General features: G+C 35.3%; 1 long non-coding RNA gene across 1 annotated transcript; it reads right to left on the reverse strand.

Annotated features, from left to right (window-relative positions):
• Positions 1-2678: 2678 nt before the first annotated feature.
• Positions 2679-5018, reverse strand: LOC131077103 (uncharacterized). Its single transcript, XR_009113545.2, has 2 exons — positions 3117-5018; positions 2679-2959 (listed from the first exon to the last, which is right to left on the reverse strand). It is a non-coding gene; the product is annotated as an uncharacterized LOC131077103 (long non-coding RNA).
• Between the last annotated feature and the right edge of the window lie 17853 nt (positions 5019-22871).

Genomic DNA, 22871 nt, shown 5'->3' on the forward strand with positions numbered 1-22871 from the left:
TGGCCCCAGTACCTTTCCCAGGGATGATAGTGAAGATCTGGGAGATTGGGAAGGCCTTGGTACTCCAAGTAAGCTAATCTCCCTTTAGGATAGATGCCCAGGTTCCCATTGTTATTCTATTGTGATAGCATGCAATGACACTCCTTCCCTACATGTAGGTCCTAGCCTTGATTTGTTGTATTGCCTTTGGAAGTCTGATGTTTATGCCTTGTACTCTTGAGCCAACCTTGTAATGTGATTTGTAGTTTTTTTTATGTGGTCGTGGATGAATCCTTTGGTTGTTAGGTGTTAGCCTAGATCTAGAGTGTGTGTGGGTTCTTGTGTCATCTTCTAGCACGGGGGGTGGTTCCACATGGTTGGATGGTTTGATGCCTTCTTCCATTGGGATGCTCTTATGCATGGATGTGGATTCCTTACCTTCTCAACTTTCAAATGGATTCAGATAGAAGATTGATGTAATATGATTCATTTGGCATTTGTATTAGTAGAACTTATGAGGCAGTTATATTTGTAGAAAGAGAACTATGCATCATGATGTAATAGGATCTTGTGTAGTTTGTGATTGTGGCATTAATAAGGATATGATGTTGTAATTATTGTAGTAAATCTTAATGTATCTTGGATATTGATCATTGATGAAAATAAGATGTTCGAGTTATGATTATATAGTTGTTATAGATAGCTTTAAATGGGAAATTGAGTATATGTTCTAGTAGAAAAAGATGTTCCTTATTGCACTAATCTCTTAGAATGGATATATATTATTGTTATATGAATGCTTGTTGCCATTAAGAAATGGAGTAGGAATGTGATAGAAGTTAATAGAAATGGAATTAATGATGTTATGATAATATTAAGATAAAGAGAATGGGTATTGGGAACATTTGGAATAGTGTTTTTAAAATGGATCTAAAGGGGCTAATGGTAATTGGATAATGATAGATAGAAAGAAATGATTAAGTGAATTTGTATTATGGTAGTGAATGTGATGTTATGTTATTAATGATATATTAAGTAATGGCGTTGAGATACCCTAGGGAAAGAAATTTGATGAATTGTGTTTATTTCCGCTTGCGTATTATGCTTTGTGATTATGTCATGTAAGATGATGTTGTGTATATCTAGTATATGGTTGTTGAATGCATATGAGTATTGAGTTATATGTGATGCATTGGATGATATTTTTTAATTAAAAAAATTCTCTTGATGCATATTAGATGATTAACCACCCGCAACCTAGAAACATTTCACCAACACACTCAAACACTTTAGATTTTGTCAAAATGCAGCACAAGCTACACTTAAAATCATGCCCTCTTCAAACTACCAAAAGAGTCGTACCCCACCCTTCACACAGTTTAACCATCAATGTTGGTTGAGGTTTGCTCCAAAAACACATCATCCTCAACATTGGCAACATATTTGCCCTTTCCAAAAACACAACATCCTCAACATTGGCAACATATTTGCCCTTTCCATTCATCATTACTCCCCGATTGACAAGACCGGCTTGCAAACAAACATCATTTTGCATTTTGACATACCTTTCATTGAAAACCTACCAACTCATCCCGTATTGCCACCCTAAACCCCTCAATCCGCTAGCCTCCACGTATGACTTCCCACCATCTTACTCCTTGTTCATTCAAAGCCCACTCCTAGTTAGAAGGAAAGTCCACCTCAATAATGTTGATGAATTTTTTAAACTTCCAACTCTTAAGCTTCCCCCTTCGTAATAGCATCAACCCAAATTACCAATACAATTGACGAGCCTATTTTAAATATAAATATTAAATTACATCTCTTTTTAAAATTAAGTAAATAACTTTTATTATATATCAATGTTGTTTCTTATATATTAATATACTTATTTAACATAAATTTATTTTATTTGTTATCAAAATGGTTTTTTTTAATTAATTTTTTCCATTTTTTTGTATAATAAATAGAAATGCAATGTTTTGAAAAAAAATTCAATGTGCCATAAAGTTATGGTTCAATTAATGCCCCCCCACAAGTTCTACTCACTAGGTTGCTTCAAATGGATTCCACTTTGTGATGTAATGTCATTATATCTTCACTCCTTGAGTACAATTTAGGTATCAATAAAGTTAATCCACAAAAATCCTTATAAGTTGGACGCTCCATCATGCAACTCCTTGAGTGCAATAGCTATATCTTTTGTTTGCCCGCTTCTCCTTAGGTATCATCCATCCTCCAATTTTACATCAAGTTGTTGTGAACTAGGAGAAGAGCACGAGTAGCCTTCATACCTAACTAAAGATGTTCCAATAGCCGCCCACTCCACTCAAAATCCACTCCACTCAAAATCACGAGTACTTGTGGACAAATGTCCCAATAGTGGTGCGCAAATGTTCCAATAGTGGTGCGCAAATGGGCCAATTATAAACACAAAATGATCATCTATTGGTACAAAACAAATTTATTAATGGTGTTTTCACTATGACAGCTATTGGGGGGTCAATATGGCAAAAACTGTTCAGGTATTGAAACTATGTTAATTCTTATATGAAAGATTTAACATATTTGTTTTCCAATTTATTTCTATTCCTATGTAGTTCTTTTTTTTCATATGGTCATAAAATGTTCTCTACCACAAACAATATAATTTGTAATGCATTTGTACAATATTTAAATGAATAGAAAATGAAACAGACTTTTCTGTAAATATTGATACAATTATTTGTATGTAAATACGATTTCAATGACTATTTTTAATTTCCTCCATTATTGCTGGAGGAAAATGAGGTTGGGATGGAAAACAACAAATTTCCAAAAATCCTCAAATTCGCCTGGTAATTAGGCCTTAAGAGAAAGCCTCAAAGCAAGACATTCATGATTTCTTGTAATCCTTCCCAGGACATGCCAATTGGAAATGCAATCAGTGACTCATATTGCAGCCATGATTTGCTAGAAGTTCGCCAACAAATCCGCCTCTCTGAAAACATGTATCAAATAATCATCTAAGCTCTTCTATGGTTGGTGGAAAATTCGGAATTTAAGAAGCCTGGTGAGATTAAATACGAGTTCTGAATTGCGATTAAACACAAAAAATACAGGTAAAACTTCAGAAAGCATTGAGTAAACTGATATACCTTTATCTTTTTACAAACGGGAAAATAACTAATTCCAGTAGGAATTGTTCTCCTCCAATGAAAATTTTGGAGAACCCTGAAGCGTTCACTAATTATATTCTACTGATTTTTGGAAGCTGGTTCTCAGGATAATACTGCCGACCAAAAAACCCACAGGATAGAATTCATTGCCATAATAAAAAGAATGAACATCAAACACTAATACTGGATTTAGTTTTTGAAAATGCACAGCTCCAATGCACAATGATTATGAAATCAACATACTATACAGTCCCCTGCCAAGGCATAGTCTGACAATAGGAATACTGTGAGTTTAGGCTTCATCAATCTTTTTTAGAACATATTCAGTGATTAATGATTCAGAAATCGGAAATCAACATACTACATCAGGAGCTCCCATGCACAATGATTCAGATATCAACATACTATATAGGCCGCTGCCAGGATAGAGTCTAATGAGCTATTAGGAGTTTTAAGGAATACTGTGAATTTAGATTTCATCAATTTGTTTTTGGAACAAGTTCAGTGATAAATAATTCAGAAATTAACATGTTATATATAATCTGCTGCCAAGGCAGGGTCTGACAAGCTATAAGAAGTTTCTAGATATACTGTAAAATTAGATTTGATCAATTTTTGGAACAAGTTTAGTGATTAATGATTTAGAATTCGATATACTATATAATCCACTCCAAAGGTAGAGGCTGACGAGCTATCATGAGTTTCAAGGATACTCTAAATTTAGATTTCTTCGGTATATCCTAACACTTTCAGTGACTAATAATTCAGAAATCATCACATTATATTAGGAGTTCCCAGTGCACAATGCTTCAAAAATCAACATATTATATAGTCCAATGCCAAGGCAGAATCTGATAGAATACTGCGAATTTAGATTTCATCAAATGATTTGGAACACTTTCAGTGATTAAAGAGCAATTTTATTTAAAAAAATTAAAATTATTTCCTTTGATGATATCTAAAATATGGAAGAAAGTTAAATTCACAGAGCTTTCCTTGGAAGTTCCTTTTAATCTTACGGACTGTAAAATACCATAGCAGAATATAATTAACGAATCTGTGCAAATCCTTGTATTCTTGCTAATCATTTAATGGATATCCAAAATATTACAGAAAACTAAATTCACAAAATTTATCTAGCTCCTTTTCATCTAATCAACCGTGCAGATCTCGTGTAAACTAAGATGTTGCTTTCCTACGTAAATGTAACTGCTCGGAGATCCATGCTCAGAGTCCATCAAAATAGGTTAACACATTTTGTCAAGCACTTGACGAACAAGAACAATCCCAACCCGCTCAACACAATTTACCGAACGCTATAAATTTAAAATAGTATGTACACTTACAGAATAGCCTGAGCGGGCTTCAAATGGCCCAGCTACTCACCTGCATACCTGTCTTTCTTACCAAAACGAAGAAAAACGCAAACAAACAATCAAAAAAACATTTATCCCCGATCCCATGAACATTGGTTACTAATCTAAACCTCTGCTCTGCAAATTTATTTTAATCTTTTTCCTACAAATAAACGAAAAAATGTGTGTCATCCGTATTGAGCTTCTGATATTTGAAGAAATACCATAACCCACTATCAATGACATTTTCTATTGCACAATTTTTGAGCCAAAAGGGTCTCTATGATGACCAGCAATGAGCCTTCGATATGTGCTTTGTACAGGAAACGTACTGTAAAAATTAAAAAGCATTGGTCATCCATGGATGCTAAGAAGATTTAGGCGGAATTAATGGTGACCAAGGGCGCATTCACTTCCTCTGGAGTTTTATTGTGGATTGCTACAAAACCCTAATCGCACAAACCCCTCGTTTGCAAACCCTAGTTGAAAATAAAATAAAATAATAATAATAAACTAGGCAAATAAGTATTCAAAATGTGTGATGGGGGAAAATTACACTTTATGTTGTGGGTTCACTTCTAGTAAGTGTCCTTTATAGAATAAAAAAGATTGTAAGTATATATTTAGGCATGAGATTTGTTTTATGATATTAGGATTTATTTTTTTAAATTAATTATATGATCTTTAGATCTTATTCATTATGGATTAATGAATAAAGTTTTAAGTGTAGAAACGATTCAAGTAATTTGAGTTAATTTTTTAATACGGATCGTAATTTTAAAAATCTAAAATTTTAATATAAATTCTATTGACCTTTATAATGGTTATGGTGAGACAATTTAGAGTAAAGTTGTGTAGATTCGTATGTTGTGTTATTGTATTTAAGGATATTTCTAATTTATTTGCAAAAATCACTTAAGAACTATTAAAAGAACATTCACATAAGAACGTCATTGAGCATTCTAATTACATTATCAACTTGCATCATCATTCTAGGCATGCTCCATGTTTGCTTATTGTCTTCAATCTTGGTTTGTTGTTGAATTTGATTGCTTAGAGGCTTGACTAGGGAGAACATGATCCTCACTTAGCAAGCTTACAAACAATGTCTATAGACACCACCCACTTTAAACATAGGTAAAATGAGTTGATATTAATGTGTTATTGTCATTCATCCCTATCAATTCACTTTTGTGAGTTTAGGTTTGGTTGTCACTTGAAATATCACCCTTTGATTAACACAGTTCAACATTCCAATGACAAAATGTGAATAATAATAAAATGTAGGACCCTTGCAGATGAGATCAAAACTCTAGAGAAGGTTGGCTCCTTTCTAAATCTAAGTGTGTGTTTGTTCAACCCCACAAATTAGACCTACAAACTAATCATATTCTACACGCTTGCCAAGGAAAGGGATAGAAGAAATCACAAGAAAGGGAAAGGCGTAGTGTTGCACCAAATTATAAATGAGATATCCTTGCTCACACAACACAGGGAATGAACAAAACTACCAAAATTCACACAAAACTCTATTCATCAATTGTTAATGACAAATATGTTGTAAGACCATAATTATACTTAGCATATATGTCTTAAAAAGCAATAAAATATTTACATGTGAAGGTAAGTAGGGATCACACAATACATCAAAAAGTGAGATGAGGTAAAAATGATGAATTTTATTAATTCAGAGGTGTTGTACATTATACATTTTAGACTTATGACAACAAAGGTTACATAGATGTCTATTTAGTGTGTACTTTTCTCGAAGAAGAGAGAACTCTTTTGAGTGAAATAAAATTAGGTTCTTAATACTTGTGGGAAAATGCATAATGCCACAAAAGAAACCCTAGGGCCACAAACTTTATCAATGGGTTGCAGACAAGTGTCCTCTACAAATCTAATCTACTCAAATTAGAGGCGTGAAAGAAAGTTCTTTGCACCCCTACCATACCTAGGCATTAATGATTTGTGGGTTTGAATTTAGAGGGGAAAATTACCACAAATATTATTACAAAACACAACTTGAAGATGACCTTATCTACTATAGCTTGTATAAGCAATATTTGAGGCATGGACACCATTTCCTTTTTTGGTTTCATCTTAAAATGCTTTTAAAACCATTATATAAGCTATGTTGGATCAAAATATTTGAAGGCATTGGAAAGAATTAATGATGGAAATTCGATCACTTTGGTACTTTTTGGGTCCAAGGAGTATAATTGGACAATTTGTGTGAGTTTCCATCATAACCAGAGACGTGGGAAAGTCACTTGAAACTAGATCTACAAAAAAGACCTACAAAATTGAACCCACCAACCAATTATCCTTTGATATCTAGTTCGGATGGAAAGTTCCACTAATGTCATTAGCAAAGGATGATGCCATCATGACATCATTCTAGGGGTTGGATTTCTCAAGATGGACTGCAATCATGATGACAACAGCATGATGTTAGCATTAGGTGGTTTACAAAAAATGCAAGTGATCTAGTTTGGAATGTAGCCTTATAAAGATCCAATTTAGATGGGAAATTGATCTTTATCAAAGGTTGGTGATGTTAGCATGAACATGAGAAGGTTTACAAGAAAAAATAACCAGACCAATTTACAAAGACTTTAGAAAAGGTATGGTTTAGTTGGTTGGGGAAACATAAGGTTATTGATTTGGTTAAGTGAGCCTCATACTTACACAACATTGGCTTACTTACACAACATTGGCTTAGTGCTGATCAAGTCTAGGGAAAGATAAGTGAAGTAGACCATGTAATAAACGTTAATGGAAGTGGTTTGAAATGGATTTTGGAAAGTAACGATTTGATGGACATTGGATTCTCGCATAGAGGTTAACTTAACTATTTTCTTCATTTTTTTGTCCTTTTGTGAGGGAAGGCTAAGTGAATTGGACCTTGTATAGGAAAAAGAATTTGTAAAAGTTATCGTAGAGCCTTCCTGCCACTTGACATTTCGAGCCTACAAATTACCAAGTGGGAAGGATTTCTAGCCATGATTGACATTTTTTTTATTTTAAAACAACCATTGAAGGCTAGCCGAGAATTTCAGACCTCATCCTATGCTCCTATCTAACCCCTTGTACTTGTATGGTTTTAAATTTGGATGTTTGCGACATTCTTGATGGTTCTTATAGTTGTTCCATAGCATTCAAAAGTCTTTAAGAAAGTTAAATATGATTTTCTTTTTAACAAAATATAGAGATCAAAAAACGATGGGGAAGTTGTAGAGTGCAGAAGAGGATTTGTAGGACGCAGAGGATGACAGAGAGGGCGACCTTCATGGAGATTCTATTGCGAGCAGGCCTGGAATTTGACAGGCAAAATTGCCCTTTTTTTCACTTTTGAACCGTATTTGACAGCTTAAAAAATTAGTGGAACGTATGCATTGACATGCTATTTTTTTCTAAAACCGTATAGATGACACTTCAAATTATAAATAAACCGTAAAAAAATATAGTAGGTAATATATATATTAGTTTAGGATGTTTATTATAAAAATACAAATTTATTTAGAATATTTTGAAATGGAAGGATTTATAATATGGAAGGATGTAGTTGTTTCTAATTTTATAATATTTTAATATGATTTTTTAGAATAGTTCTATTTTTTCATATGAATTTAGAAACTTGTCATAATTGAAATGATAGAATATAATTGATTAAATATTTTAATATGAATTTTTACAATATATTCTATTTTTTTATATATGAATTTAGAAACTTAGCCAATTTAATTTTTAAATATATTTAATAAGATTTTTATAGAAACTTGTCATAATATATATAATTTTAAAATTTATATGTTTATTATTACTAAATTAGTAAGTATTAATTGATTATCATTTAATGTTAATATATAATATAATATATATATTAGTGTATTAATTTAGAAACTTATTTAGTAAATTCAAGATTTTTGCATATATTACTAATTTATCATTATTTTCTCATTAAGATAATGATTTTCATTTCTTCCCAAGAAAGATGTGCATTGACTTTCATTGCTTCAATCTTCTACTTTTATATTTTTTTACAGTTAATATTTTTCTTAAAACGTCAAATGAAAGGCATTGAAATGACTAAACCGTCATCAAAAATTCATATGACAGGTAGAGGTGACCGTCAAATTCCAGGCCTGATTGCGAGTCTTTCCATTGATCTTTCAGAGGAATTGGAAATTGACAGGGAATTAATGAAAAACCAGGCAATTATTTGTGGGGTTGTTGGTAAGAGGAGAACCAGGGCAGTTATTAAGCGGTGGATAGGGTGCAATTGGAAGGTGGACTACATTATCAATTTTTTATCCAAAAAATTCTTCACTGTTGTTTTTGCTTTAGAAGAGGATAGAGATAAAGTGTTGTAAGGAATAGGAGTTTTAATCCGCTGTTAAGTTCACCCTATGAATCCCCAATCTGGATCAAATTATATAATTTTCCCATTGAATACTGGAATGAGGAATGCTTAGATAAAATTGGTCGGTCGTTCGGTACGTTGTTGGAGGTCAATGAAGATATTTATGATGGAGATCTTTATGTATTTTCTAGAATGAAGATCGCGGCGGTAAGAACAGTGCCCAGGAAAGTTTGCATATGTGTCAATGGGCGGCCTTGGTTGCAAGATATAGAAATCAAGGAGAATAAACTTTTCTGCCTCAAATGCAGATGTAGAGATCACAACGAGAAGGATTGTAAGACGGGGATTCGAAACAATACTCACTGGATGCCCAAAGGGAATCTTGGTGCGAATAGGACCGACTCTGCTCTGGCAGTTAATACGATTATGGAGGAAGGCAAAGGCAAAGATGTCGCTTCTTCAGGGGCGGACAGAGGAAGTTGTCCCAATAAGGAGAGCGACGTTCAAAAAATTTCTCCCATTCCTAGGGTGGGGGTGGCTGCCAAGAAAGATGAGTACATATCAAAGGGTCTTGGTTCGAAGTCGGAAGATATTCTTCCTTCTACCTCTCTCCAAAAGAATGTCCTTGAGACTAAAGATATGATAATGAATAAGGATTGTTCCAAGGGAATCTGATTCGGAAGGAGCATGGTTATCTGAAGAAGATGAGACAGGGGAGGATGTCTTGGACATTATTGATAGAAGATGCCTTAGTCAATCTTCGGCCTCTCAGATGGGCATCTCTAAAAAAAGGCGGGGCAGGAAGACCAACATGCAAAACAGGGAGGATGATGCCATGGAGAAGCGCTTCTTGAGTATCTTCGACTTCCTCAAATTATCCAAGGGAGCCAAGGACTCCCTTGCAAGGAAATGAGAGTCCTGTCATGGAATGTCGGGGGTATTTCGGCCCCTGACAAGAGAAGGCTGGTTAAATGTTGTTTGATAAAGGAGAATCCGGAGATCATCCTGATTCAAGAAACGAAGTTTAATCAGGAGTGTGGTGAATGTTTTATAAAGTATTGTAGATTCTGGGAAGGTGTTTTTCAGGAAGCTTGTGGCCAATATGGTGGATTGGGGATTTTGTGGAATCCCAATTCCATTCATTTTTCCATCACAAGTAAAGGTAAAAACTGGATCATGGGAGAGGGTAGACACCTCAATTCCTCCATCTCCTTCATTCTTTTCAATGTATACGGGCCATCCAAACCAGAGGAGAAGGCCGAGTTATGGAGACTTTTAACAGTTGTGATGAGGAATTAGAGACTGAAGGAGATGATTGTGGGTGGGGATTTCAATGCGATTCTTAACCTGCAGGAAAAAATCAGGTGGTTTGATCAGGAATTGTCAAACAATGTTTGATTTTGGGCAGTTTATTCTTGACTCACAGTTGTGTGATATTGAGCCAAGCAATGGTAGATTCACGTGGACTAACAAAAGGGAAGGATTCACTAATATCATGGAGAGGCTTGACCGGTTTCTTATCTACAAATCCTGGGTGGAGAGTGATCTTACCTTTTCCTCGTCAATTCTATCATATTCAGCCTCAAATCACTTTCCTATTTTGTTGCAGATAGATCTCCTTGATCAGAGTTCGAAAGGGTACTTCAAATTCCAATCAATGTGGTGGCAGGATAGCTCTTTGGTGGCCAATTTGGAGTGTTGGTGGATGGAGAGCTGCCATTTTAGAGGAACCATCGGTTTTTGTTTTTCAAGAAGACACAACTATATTAAGAGCAAGTTAAAGGAGTTGAATGCTTCCCATTTCCAAAACGTTTTTGTTGAGAAAGCACAAATCAAGGAGGAGATTGAGAAGTTAAATGAAAAAATCATTTCCTTTGGGATGGGGGCTACCGAATTCAAAGAAGAGAAAGTGCTCAAAGTTGTGTTGTCGGAACTCTTGGTTAGAGAAGAATTATATTGGAGGGACAAAGCTCGTGAATCTTGTCTCAAGGAAGGTGATTTGAACACGAGCTTTTTTTATGCCTCGGTCAAAGCTAGAAGAAGTTTGAACAAGATTGACAAGATAAAAAACAACAGAGGGGAGTGGTGTTTGGATTCAGAGTTGATTGGGGAAGAGGCGGTTCATTTCTTCAAATCAGTTCTATGTAATGAGGAGATATGTGATAGATCTCTTGTGAGTAAAGTGCTAGATGGGATTCCAAAACTTTTTTCAAATGAGGATAACGAGATGCTAAGTGGAAATTCTCTTAGGAGGAGGTTAAAGATGCTTTATTTCAATTGCACCCCAATAAAGCACCGGGCCTAGATGGATTCCCAGCCTACTTCTTCCAACATTGTTGGACATTTATGGGAGAGAACATTTTTAGACTGATGGAAGATATTTGGTCGCACAAGAAATTTATTAGGAATTTGAACAATACTATAGTGGTTTTGATCCCTAAAAAGATGGAGTGCGAGTACATGATCGACTTTAGACCAATCTCTCTATGCAATACCATTTTTAAGATCTTCACTAAAGTTTTGGTGAATAGAATTAAAAATATTTTCCCCTTGATTAATGCAAAAGAACATAATGGTTTTACACCAGGTAGGGATATTGCATATAGCATTATTCTCACATCAAAGATATGTCATTCTGCTAAAAGTAGCAAGGCCAAAAGTATGGCGATCAAATTGTATGTGAGTAATGCTTATGATGGAGTATCTTGGCAATTTTTATTAGAAGTGCTTGATATATTTGGGTTTTCCAAAGAATGGATTAGATTGGTGCAAAGATGTATTTCTTGTCTTAAAATTTTTATAATGGTCAATGGATCACTTTTTGGATTTTTTGAATCACATAATGGTCTATGCCAAGGAGACCCTCTATCCCCTTTCTTGTTTGTGATTATGGCAGAGTTGCTTAGCTGGCTAATCAAAGTGAATAGATTTTGTAGAAATTGGAAAGGTATTTTGATTCATGAGGAGTTGGATCCGGTTACTCATTCTCAATTTGTTGATGACACTATGCTCTTTAGGGAAGCATCTATTCGGGAGACTCGGGTTATCAGAGATAGTCTGGATTTGTATTCTACGACATCTGGTCAAACTATGAATAAGGACAAGTCTGAAATATTCTTTTTTAATACCAACAAAGGAATGCAAAAAAGAATAGCGTCCATTTTGGGATTCAAAGTTGGATCATTCCTCACTAAATATCTGGGAGTGCTGCTTTTTGAGGGTTGTGGAAGAAACAAATATTGGGAAGAGATGATTGCAAAGTGCCAAACAAAAGCTGGTAGTTGGGAGAACAAATGGTTGTCCCAGGTAGGAAGGATTGTTATGTTGAAAGTAGTTTTATCAGCCATTCCAATTTATGCTATGTCGTGTTTCAAAATTAATAATGATATGATTAGTATAATTGAAAGCACACTGAAAATATTTATGTGATCGAGTTCCAAGGTGAGTAAGAAGACTTTGTTGATCAATTGGGAAACTGTTTGTATAAATAAAGCAAACGGAGGAGTGGGCATAAGAAGTATGACGCTCCAGAATTCAGTTTTAGGGGCTCAACTTACCTGGAAAATGTTCAAATCTTCGGAAAAAATGTAGTGTAGGATCATGAAACTTAAGTATCTTGATGTGGATGACCCATCAAGGATTCTTACAATTGTCAATTCTCACGGTGGATCTCCCGTTTGGAAGTTTTTGTGGGACTGCAGAGGGATCATCACTGACCATTTATTGTGGAAGATTGGAAACGAAAGGAAAGCTACCTTTTGGCACGATTCATGGAATGGAGGAGTTGTGTTGGAGGAGATTATAGATAATAAGGATGTGATCCCAATTTTTGAGGAATCTATTGGTTTGGCGGTGGCAGATTATTTCCAAGCCAATTCTAAGATTGGCGAATTAGTTATGTGGCACTTTGATGTAGAGGGTATTATGAGTGAATCGAACTGTGAGAAGTTGTTTTTAGAGCTTTGGGACAGAAGGATAGTGTTGGGAAAGCAGGATAATGAGATAATTTGGTGCATTGCTTCTTCAGGGGAATACAGTGTCAAGCTTGGATACAAGCCTATGAAGAGGAGACCAGGCGCAGGGTGACCAACAGATTTATGTTGGAACAAAAAGGTGGCAGGGTGGCCAACAGATTTATGTTGGAACAAAAAGGTGGCAGGGTGGCCAACAGATTTATGTTGGAACAAAAAGGTGGCGCCAAGGGCTGGAGCATTTTTGTGGGTGGCTCTACATGATAGAATTCTTATTGGGGAGAGATTAAAAAAGATTGATATAGCAGACCCTAGCATTTGTCCATTATGAATTAATGCAGAGGAGACCAATAATCATTTGTTGTTTGAATGTCACTTTGCAACCTTATGCTGGGATTGGTTTCTAGAATCAATCGGATGACAGAAGCTTGTTCGATTTTCTCAGCGGTTGGCCGTCATTTGGAAAACACTTGCTTTGGGGAGATATTTGGATTACGAGCCCATCTATGATTGTCTGAAAAATTTGGAAAGAAACAAACAACCGAGTGTTTAGAGAAAAGCCTCGCTCGGTCCAGGGTGTTATTGAAGACATGAAGAAAAGTATATGCGAAGTAGTAGTTGCGAAAGTCCGATCCAAAAAAGTGAACTTCATTTCTAAGTGGGACAGACACATTCAAAAAGCATGGGAATATCTTTTAATCCTAGCAAGCTTTACACTTTTGAAGAAGCATGAGAGGACTGAAGTGCGATGGGCGAGGCCAAGAGAGGGATGGGTGAAACTCAATTTTGACGGTGCGACCAGGGGAAATCTGGGAGACTTCAGGTTCAAAAGTGTGATTAGAGATGAGACAGGTAATTATTTATGGGCATCATTTGGTTATTTGGGGGTATCTACTAATAATAATGCAGAGATGGAAGTGATGTTGAGAGGTATTAAGATATGCATCTCCAAGGGCTACTCAAGAGTAGAGATAGAAGGAGACTTACAGGTTTGTATTAATGCTATCAGTAAAGGGCAAGCCGATAGTTGGAAGATGAGGTAGTGGATCCAAAATATAAGATTTTGACTTGATAGACTCTTAGACTATAGTTTATCCCATACATATAGAGAAGGTAATAAGGCAGCGAATCTTTTAGCAAATCGAGGGGTGGACAGTCAAGAGGAAGAAGTCATTATTGGAGGTGACAATTTGTGGGTACAATTACAAGAAATTATCGAAATAGAGGGAGGAGCTAGTTCATCGCTCCCAAGACAAGGGGTCAGATAAGAACTCATTCCTAAAAATATCTTTCGTAGGATCTTCTCCTGGTTGACAAAGTAAGTATGGCCGAAAGGTAATGGTGTTAACAATAGGGTTTGAGTAGGCGACCGACAGGAGTTTCACAAGCAGTACCATCAGGGTCCGATTTTTTGAGATAAGGATTGGAGGAGGATGGAGATATAAGGCTAGATTCGATACAGGTTTTTCCCAAGGGAGAGTTTGATAGATGTGGAGATGGCCTTCGATGCTTTTGGTTGCAAATGCGAAGAAGAGTCTCAGGAGGATCAATATAGAAGGCTCTTCATGATAGGTGAAGACTATATGCTTAAAGCCTTACAAATGATTATGGATTCATGTATGGGTGTTGACCATCATCATGATGGGGAGGTGTTAAGTGTCTTCTTCCATGCGATAGTGCAAGCCACTTAATCTGCAGAGATGGGTTATCAAGTGGGGAATGAATTATAGCCCAAGTTTTCTAGCCCAAAGTGGCAGATCAGATTTTTTAAATCGGATTAAGCAATCTGAGAAAGCCTTTATCTTTGTTTTTTGGTCATTCGATAGAAGAAAATGAGGAGTCAAATTAGCAAGGAGAAGGTGATGAAGTTCAGAACCGAGGAGTGGAGAGTTTTTCAACAAAAGCTATTTGGAGGATATTTCAAGGGTGCATTTAGCGATAGGACTTTAGCAAGCTTTGTACAACCATTTTCTCTGACAAAACCCCATTTTCTATGAGCCACGCAAGGAAACCGTTACTGCTTGGCAAAGGCATTGCATTCTTTTGTAGAAATTTGATCTGATGTACTTTAGATATGGCATAGTTTAGAATGATGGGTAGAGGAGTAGATCTGAGGGTTGGACTGTTGTTATGTTGATGAATCTTTAGGGTGGGTGTGGATAGTTAGATATCACTGCCATTTTGTTTTGAATAAGCAATGCATCTCTTTGTAATCTCGTGGACATTTGGTGTATAATATAGGGAGCTATCCCCATAAAGATATTACTTACCTAAAATATATATAGAGAGAGATCAAAAAATCAATTTTCAAAACAAAGTTTAAAGCTCGGATTTGGAGGACAACTTTCAATTAGAATGTTTTTAGGCCAAAAATACCTTGTCATAAAATTTACCTACTTTCCAATTTGGGAGGACATGGGAAAAAAATTATTTGTTAGGAGGCTTATATGGCTCTCCAACATGTAAATTGAGGCAAAAAAATTAAAATATATAAAGTGTTGAAAATACTGTTTTAACTTTTTGTTAATAAGCACTTAATGCATAGGGGTTTAAAACCCTATGGAGGTGCCTAGCACTAAGGGCTTATGGTCCCATGGCTTAAAGCCATCTATTTGTGAAAATTGCCAATGGTCAAGTGATAATGTGACCAACAATAATGTGAACAATTCACACTAACTATATGAGATAAAAAATGAGAAATCAATGTGAAACATCAATGAGAAACCACAAACCCCAAGAAACACACTATTGTTCTAAATCTCAAAACAATTAGAGAAATATGTAAATGTAATGCAATAAAATCAAATGAAGTAAAACAATAATATCTTTTAAGCATGCATTAATGTTACCTCCATTTCTCTTCTTGACCTTCTTGATGTATGGTAGTGTTACTCTCAAAATTATATCTTAGCACTATTATCATAGTGTGATCGCATGAAAGCTCAAGATTGTGGTTCTCCATTATTGATGATTGAATATTGCTTTTATATTTTTTTTGATATTGATCAGCGGTAGAGATTTGATGAAAAATATTGAAGATCAATTATTGAGATTCGATGAGAAGATTTGATTGAGATACTTACGAAGTTAACTAATTGTATGAAGGAGATAGACATAATTGATTGATTGGTTAAGTGAATTGATTAATCAATTGAACTTGATGTGAGTGGTAGTTGTGAGGTGGAAGTGAAGATATAATTAGCATTAAATAATTAAAAATTATTTAATTGAGTGTATGAGAAGGGATATGTTAAAAAATTGAATAATAAAATAAATTAAAAGATTTATTTAATTATAAAAGGCTTAGTTAGCTAATTATATCATTAAAATAATTATTTAATTAAAAGAGAAGAAGAAAAGAATTAATAAATAATGAAAAGTTATTTAATCATGTGCATAAGAAAAGAATTAGAAAAAGAATTAAATAAATAAAAGATATTAATATTGTAAGCTATATTTGTAATGAAGTGTCTCTGTGACATTTTGTATGATTTCGAAGGAATCTCTTAGTCGTAGCTAAGGTTTCTTCCTTGCACATTTTTTGGTACAAGTGTAACAATAGATTTGATGAATTTGACAATATTCTAATGTATTACAAACCTTGTAATAGTATTTTCCATGTCATACATGAAACTATGCAATTTTGTAATGGATTAGCAAGCATGTTCTATTGTTGATATCACCATATTTTGTGCATGTAAATATACTGTTTATTGTTCCTATCTTGGAAACACTCAACCTTCCTCCCTCTTAAAAATATTAAAACATAGACCATTAGTTTAACAATAAAACTCATTCTATGCATTCATATTCATTCTTATAGTTAGGGAGTGTAGTCACATAAATCTGTCCACTTAATTAAATGAATACTTAGTATTTATTTGATTATTTAACCATCAATTAATGAATTAATTAAATTAATATTTAATTAATTCATCTTAACCCTCTTCTCCTATTAATTAAATAAATTATTCAATTTATTTGATTTAATTCACTTAACCAAATTCAGACCATTAATTAAATAAATAAATCATATTTGTTTAATTAAATCTTCTCTCACATTTAAATAAATTAATATTTATTTAAATCCCCCAAAATCCCACCTCTCACATTTAAATAAATTAACATTTATTTAAATCACCTTTATCCTCTACCCACTTGTATTTTCCTACAAAAGCAAGTTGCACAATTATTTTTAATAAATTATTTATTTAAAATCCTATTTATCCTCACCCACTTGAAACCTTTAATGGTTTCCCTTAAAGTATTCAAACTTGATGGCTTTAAAGTCTTCAAACTTGATGGCTTCCTTCTATAGTCTTCTTAAGACTTTAATGGTTTTCCTTAAAGTCTTCAAGCCTTTAATGGTTTCCCTCAAAGTCTTCAAGCATTTTAATGTTTTATCTTCATTTTTCTCATTTAAATAAATTAATATTTATTTGAATATTTATCCAAATGCAAATTACACCATTTAATTGAAATAAATGATTTTATTTTAATTGAAAATACCAAAATTTCTCCCACTTGCATTTTCCTACAAAATCCACTTGCATGCCGAAACCCCTTCTAGAATTTTCTAATCACTTCTAAATAACCTAACCCCTTCTCTAAACTTTGTCACATTCCTAAGCAAAAGGGAAGTCACTTCTCAAACCCTCAAAGTCTTTGATAACCATTGAAGGCTTTCAACCTTCAACCACTAAATGGCTCAAAGTCTTTGATAACCATTGAAGGCTTTCAACCTTCAACCACTTAATCCCCAAAGTCTCCAATAACCATTAATGGTTACCTCAAACCCTCCCACATGGTTAAAACATTTGTTTTGACTCAACCTCTACCCAACCCAAAGGTCTCATCAGGCCATTAATGCTTTGACCATGATTATCTCTAAAACATTTGCACAAAGGTTTATCCTTGGATTAACTCTTAATCCAGTGGGTAATCTTAATTTGGACTTGACCCTTAGCCTCTAGATAACCATGAGGTCTTCTCAGGCTTTTAATGCCTCCAACCTCTTCTCTCAACCCAATCCTATGTTGACACTTGTCACCATTTTATTGGTGTCAATTGTGCACATGGATCCCCAACTTTCAAACTTGGCCCTTGATTAAACCATTCAATCTTAACCCTTCATTTCCCCATTTCTTTTATAAATAGAACCCTTCTCCTCAAGCAAAAGAAAGAAGCATTAGAGTATTGTTGTTATACTGGCATTAGCATAGAGCTTTTTCATAGCATCACTATCTACTCTTGCACAGTATTTGCTTATCATATTCAACCATCTTGAATCTCCATATGGCATCCATGGCTAGTGCTAAAAGCTAAAAGCTACACTCATTTGGGACTTGGAGAGGAGAGGAACAAGGGAGGAGCAACTATGAGCATCTTGATTAGCTATTTTATTCTATGTTTGTATGTTTTCTATTTCATGCTTAATATCTCTCTTGATATGCCTGTTTAGGATAATCTTTTGTTGCTAACACTAATTTTTGTTTCTTGTGCTCTTGTGTGTGTTGCCATCAAACAGATTTTCTAATCCTTTTTGCAGAGCATCATTTGGTGAACCCGACGTGAATCGAACACGCAACCTTCTGATTGTTGTTATACTGGCATTAGAGTATTGTTGTTATACTGGCATTAGCATAGAGCTTTTTCATAGCATCACTATCTACTCTTGCATATTATTTGCTTATCATATTCAACCATCTTGAATCTCCATATGGCATCCATGGCTAGTGCTAAAAGCTGAAAGTTACACTCATTTGGGACTTGGAGAGGAGAGGAACAAGGGAGGAGCAACTATGAGCATCTTGATTAGCTATTTTATTCTATGTTTGTATGCTTTCTATTTCATGCTTAATATCTCTCTTGATATGCCTGTTTAGGATAATCTTTTGTTGCTAACACTAATGTTTGTTTCTTGTGTTCTTGTGTGTGTTGCCATCAAACAGATTTTCTAATCCTTTTTGCAGAGCATCATTTGGTGAACCCAACGTGAATCCAAACACCAAAAAGATCAACTTTTTTTTTAACCAATAACATGTTTGAATGTTGAAAATGTCACACAGGTTACGCTTTTGACACTGTTTTGGCGTGTTTGACATTATTTTGGCACTATTCACCCTATTTCAGTGCTTTTGCCTTCTTTGTCTTTCCCTTTCTTTTAGTGTGTTTGTGTTAAATAGCGCCTCTGTTCAAACGCAGACTAGCGCTATTGTAATAGAACGTTGTACAAATCACCTTATAACCAAAAAAACCAAAAAAAAAAATTAGGCTTGTAGAAGCCCACTAAATAGGCGGATTTTACTAACTATTTTTCTCTTTTGTGCATATTTAAATTAGATTAAAAAGTAGATTTATATTTTTTACTAACTTGTTTTTTAAGTTGGTTTTAAAAATGAATTCACTTTTTATTTTGGTTTAAAATTAACTTCACATTTCAAATTTGGGCTTTTAAAAAAGAATCACACATTTGTTTGGGGCTCTTAAAAAGAATTTCATTGTTCCAAGGTAAAAAGAACCACAAACTTATACAAAACAACTTTATTTCTTGCAAGTTAGGAAACAAACTTCGTTTTGGTGCTTAAAATCAACAAAACAAAATTTATTTTCTTGCATCAACTTAAAAGAAATTTACAATCAACACTTTGTTTTGGGCGATCTAAAAAGAACAAGCCATTTTTCCTTCAAGCTCAAAACAATTTTACTTCAAGCAAGACGTGTTTTCAATTCAGTTGACTAGGATTTCAAAGTTCCTAGTTTACAAAATATTTTGCCTTTGAAGTTAAAAAGAACACCATGACTGTTGGAGCAACATCTCCAAATAGTTAGATCACATTGCAATGACAGATTAAAAAGAACAAGTGTTTTTTGTGCTTGGCACACTTGTGCAAAGAGTTGGTCGAGTGGTCCTACTTCTAACACACACTATCCTCTCCCTTGGCTTTCATGGTCCTAGGTGAAAGAGAAAAGTGTTAGTAACACTCAAAATTTTATCTTTTTAAGAGAGGCCTGCCAAGGGATCGATACTCTTGGGAACGACCTCGAGCGGTAAATCCTTCGAGCCGCTATAGAAATCAGGTGAGAGCGAAAGTTATAGCCTTGGGTATAGTTGTTCCTACAGTGTAACTGGCTGAAAGGACAAATGGGCCCCACCACTAGTTACAAGGCTCTTAAGTGAGTCACTGCAGAATGAACTTATGTCCAAAAACATCGAACATGACTAAACACCTTTTAGTAGTAGCCCACCCGTTCTATTGATTGAGAATATTTGCGATACAATTTAGTGCAAGAGCATAGATGGTTTTGCTCCCAAGATACTCACCATACATATTTCCTTGAGTAGAAACATAGCTTTTTGAAAAGTCACTTGTGGCTTCATGAAAGTGGTGACTCCCCCATCATAGGGATCATCTATTTGTTATGCTCGTGCAAGACTTAGTATATCACATCCTTACCTGCCACGACGGGATTCATAAGGTATGTAGTACCAAAGTCGAAGAAATATCAAGATGTGGGCTAAATTTATCACAACTGGCCATTTGACCTTAGGGATAAAAAGTGTTTGAAGTGTGTTCGTTTTAAAGACCAAGTACAAATTGAGCCGACTTCAGGCTTTGGAAATACACCTTAAAATACATCTAAAGGAAGGGTCATATACAAGTCCAAAGATTGGGTTGATTTAGACCCATACTCATTTGTGCCTTTTAGGCAACATTCTTGTGTTTGTGTGCTTGCTTTGTTTTCTTGTCAAAAAAAAATCAGAAAATCACTTCCCAAAAACAAAGTATTCATCCAACCAAACATCTGTCAAAACAACCAAAAACATCAAAAACAAGGTACAAATAACAAAGAGTCAAATTTTATGACCATTCTTCACATCTTGCGAAAGAAGAAGCGTCATCAGAATATCAACTTGAAAAGAAGACCATTGAGCTCAAAAGCTTTGATCAAGAGGAGGAAATTCTTCTATATAAATAGACAAATCTTTGTCTCACATAGAGTCTTTCTGCGTCACATGCGTCTCTACCTTCAAGGAAAAACAAACGAATTTGATTCCGAATCATTGAACCGCAGAGCTTTTATGCAATATAGAGCTCTAAGTTATCACAAAAACCAAGGAGGAAAGATTAATCCCAACTTCTTCCCAAACGTCTGTATCACATACAACACAGCTCGAGAAATACCACCAACACCCGAAAGGGAAGAGATAGAGTTTGTCCCATTTGTAACACAAAGTTTTTATTGAAGTTGAAAACATTTTCATCCATCATCTCACTCATACATCATCACTTCATCATCAATTCGTCCCAACCCTCAAAACATTAAGAGGTTCTTGCTCCAAGTTCTCTATTTAGATATTGCTTGAATCAAACGCATCACATCACTTTTTAGATTGTTTCTACATCTAGGATAAGCTCATCCTAAGAGACACATCTACGCAGGTTAAAACTAGTTCATGAGTGAATCCTCTCATTACTAGGTAGGTAAATTTGTAACACATCTCAAATTTCTCTACACCTTATCACATCCAACCTTATCAAAACAAGCAAGCAATTCAAAGAAGGAATTTCGGTTACATCTACCTTAAAAGTGCTAGAGATCTACATGCAACACAAATCACCAACCATCAATCTTTCATTTCATCAAACAACTCATCATCATCTTCAATCAACTTCAACAAAAGCTTGCAAGCAAAATGGCCCAAACCCGATCACAGTCCAGGCAACGAGAAATAGAAAGGGAAGAAGAAGAAGAGGAAAATCTCAAAGAATTTCAAGAAGCACTTGGAGGAAATGCAGATGACGAAAACCCAAGTACTCCCACTCCTACAACAATAGAAAGGGCTCAACATAACCCTCTCTTTAACAGACTTTTTGACGAAATACTCAGGAGCAATGCAGATGCTCACTTCTTAAGACTCGCTCAAGAAGGAGCAAAACTCCCCTCTGACTTTGATCTTGCCCAATTAAGACAACCATCAGAAAGACAAAGTTGCCATGAAGAGGAAAGAGGTAGAGATCCCATCAGATATAACATTCCTCGAGGTAACCCACCACCTCCTCCTCCAAATGAAATGGAGATGTTGCGGCAACAAGTCGAGAATCTCGCCCAACAGCTTCATAGTGGTGTCAAGACTAACCAATTCTCACTCAATGACATTTGTCCCTATCCTTTTGATAGGAATCTTTACATGCCACCATTTCCATGATGATTCAAAACACCCAAATTTGAAAAATATAGAGGAAAGGGGGATCCCCGCGATCATGTCCGAGAATTTCATTCCGCTTGTCTCGAAGTAGCATATGAAGACACATACCTAATGCGCCTTTTTCCCCAAAGCTTGGGAGGAACAACCACATCATGGTTTTCCCGACTACCAGGTGGCATTAGAACATTTGAGGAACTTATCCAAAAATTCCTCGCTCATTACTCTCATAACATTGAACGCGATGTCACCATGGCTGATCTATGCAACACCAAACAAAAACCAAGTGAGCAATTCTCAGTATTCCTGCAACAATGGCGTCAAATGTCTAGCAGACGTTCTCTTCAGTTACCTGAACGAGAACTAGTGGAAATATTCATTTCCAACTTAAACGAAGAAATGGAATTTCACCTGGATGTCAAAGACACAGACTCTTTTAATGATATGATCACCAAGGGTTTGAAATGTGAACGGGCACTTATCAAGAAAGGACTCATCAAAATATATAATGAACCAAAGGATGGTCCTCGCCCACGCTTCAATAGTGATAAACCGAGCTTCTGGAATAAAAACAAGAATATCGTCAACGATGGGGTTGTGGATGCCCGAACTATCCAAAATGCACAACCTGTGGTTCGGTTTGCAGGACAAAATCCTCCACCTCAGAATAACACAAATGTTCCTTCCAATCAAGGTCGCATCACATCTCATGATGAACCTAGACCTCGTCAGCAAAAACAGAAACGAACATACACTCCCTTAGGGGAACCCATTGAAACAGTGTTGCGACAACTCATTTCTCAAAATTTGGTCACTCTACCTAAACTATCAAAC

This window comes from Cryptomeria japonica, chromosome 9 (assembly GCF_030272615.1).
Source record: "Cryptomeria japonica chromosome 9, Sugi_1.0, whole genome shotgun sequence".
Taxonomy (NCBI): domain Eukaryota; kingdom Viridiplantae; phylum Streptophyta; class Pinopsida; order Cupressales; family Cupressaceae; genus Cryptomeria; species Cryptomeria japonica.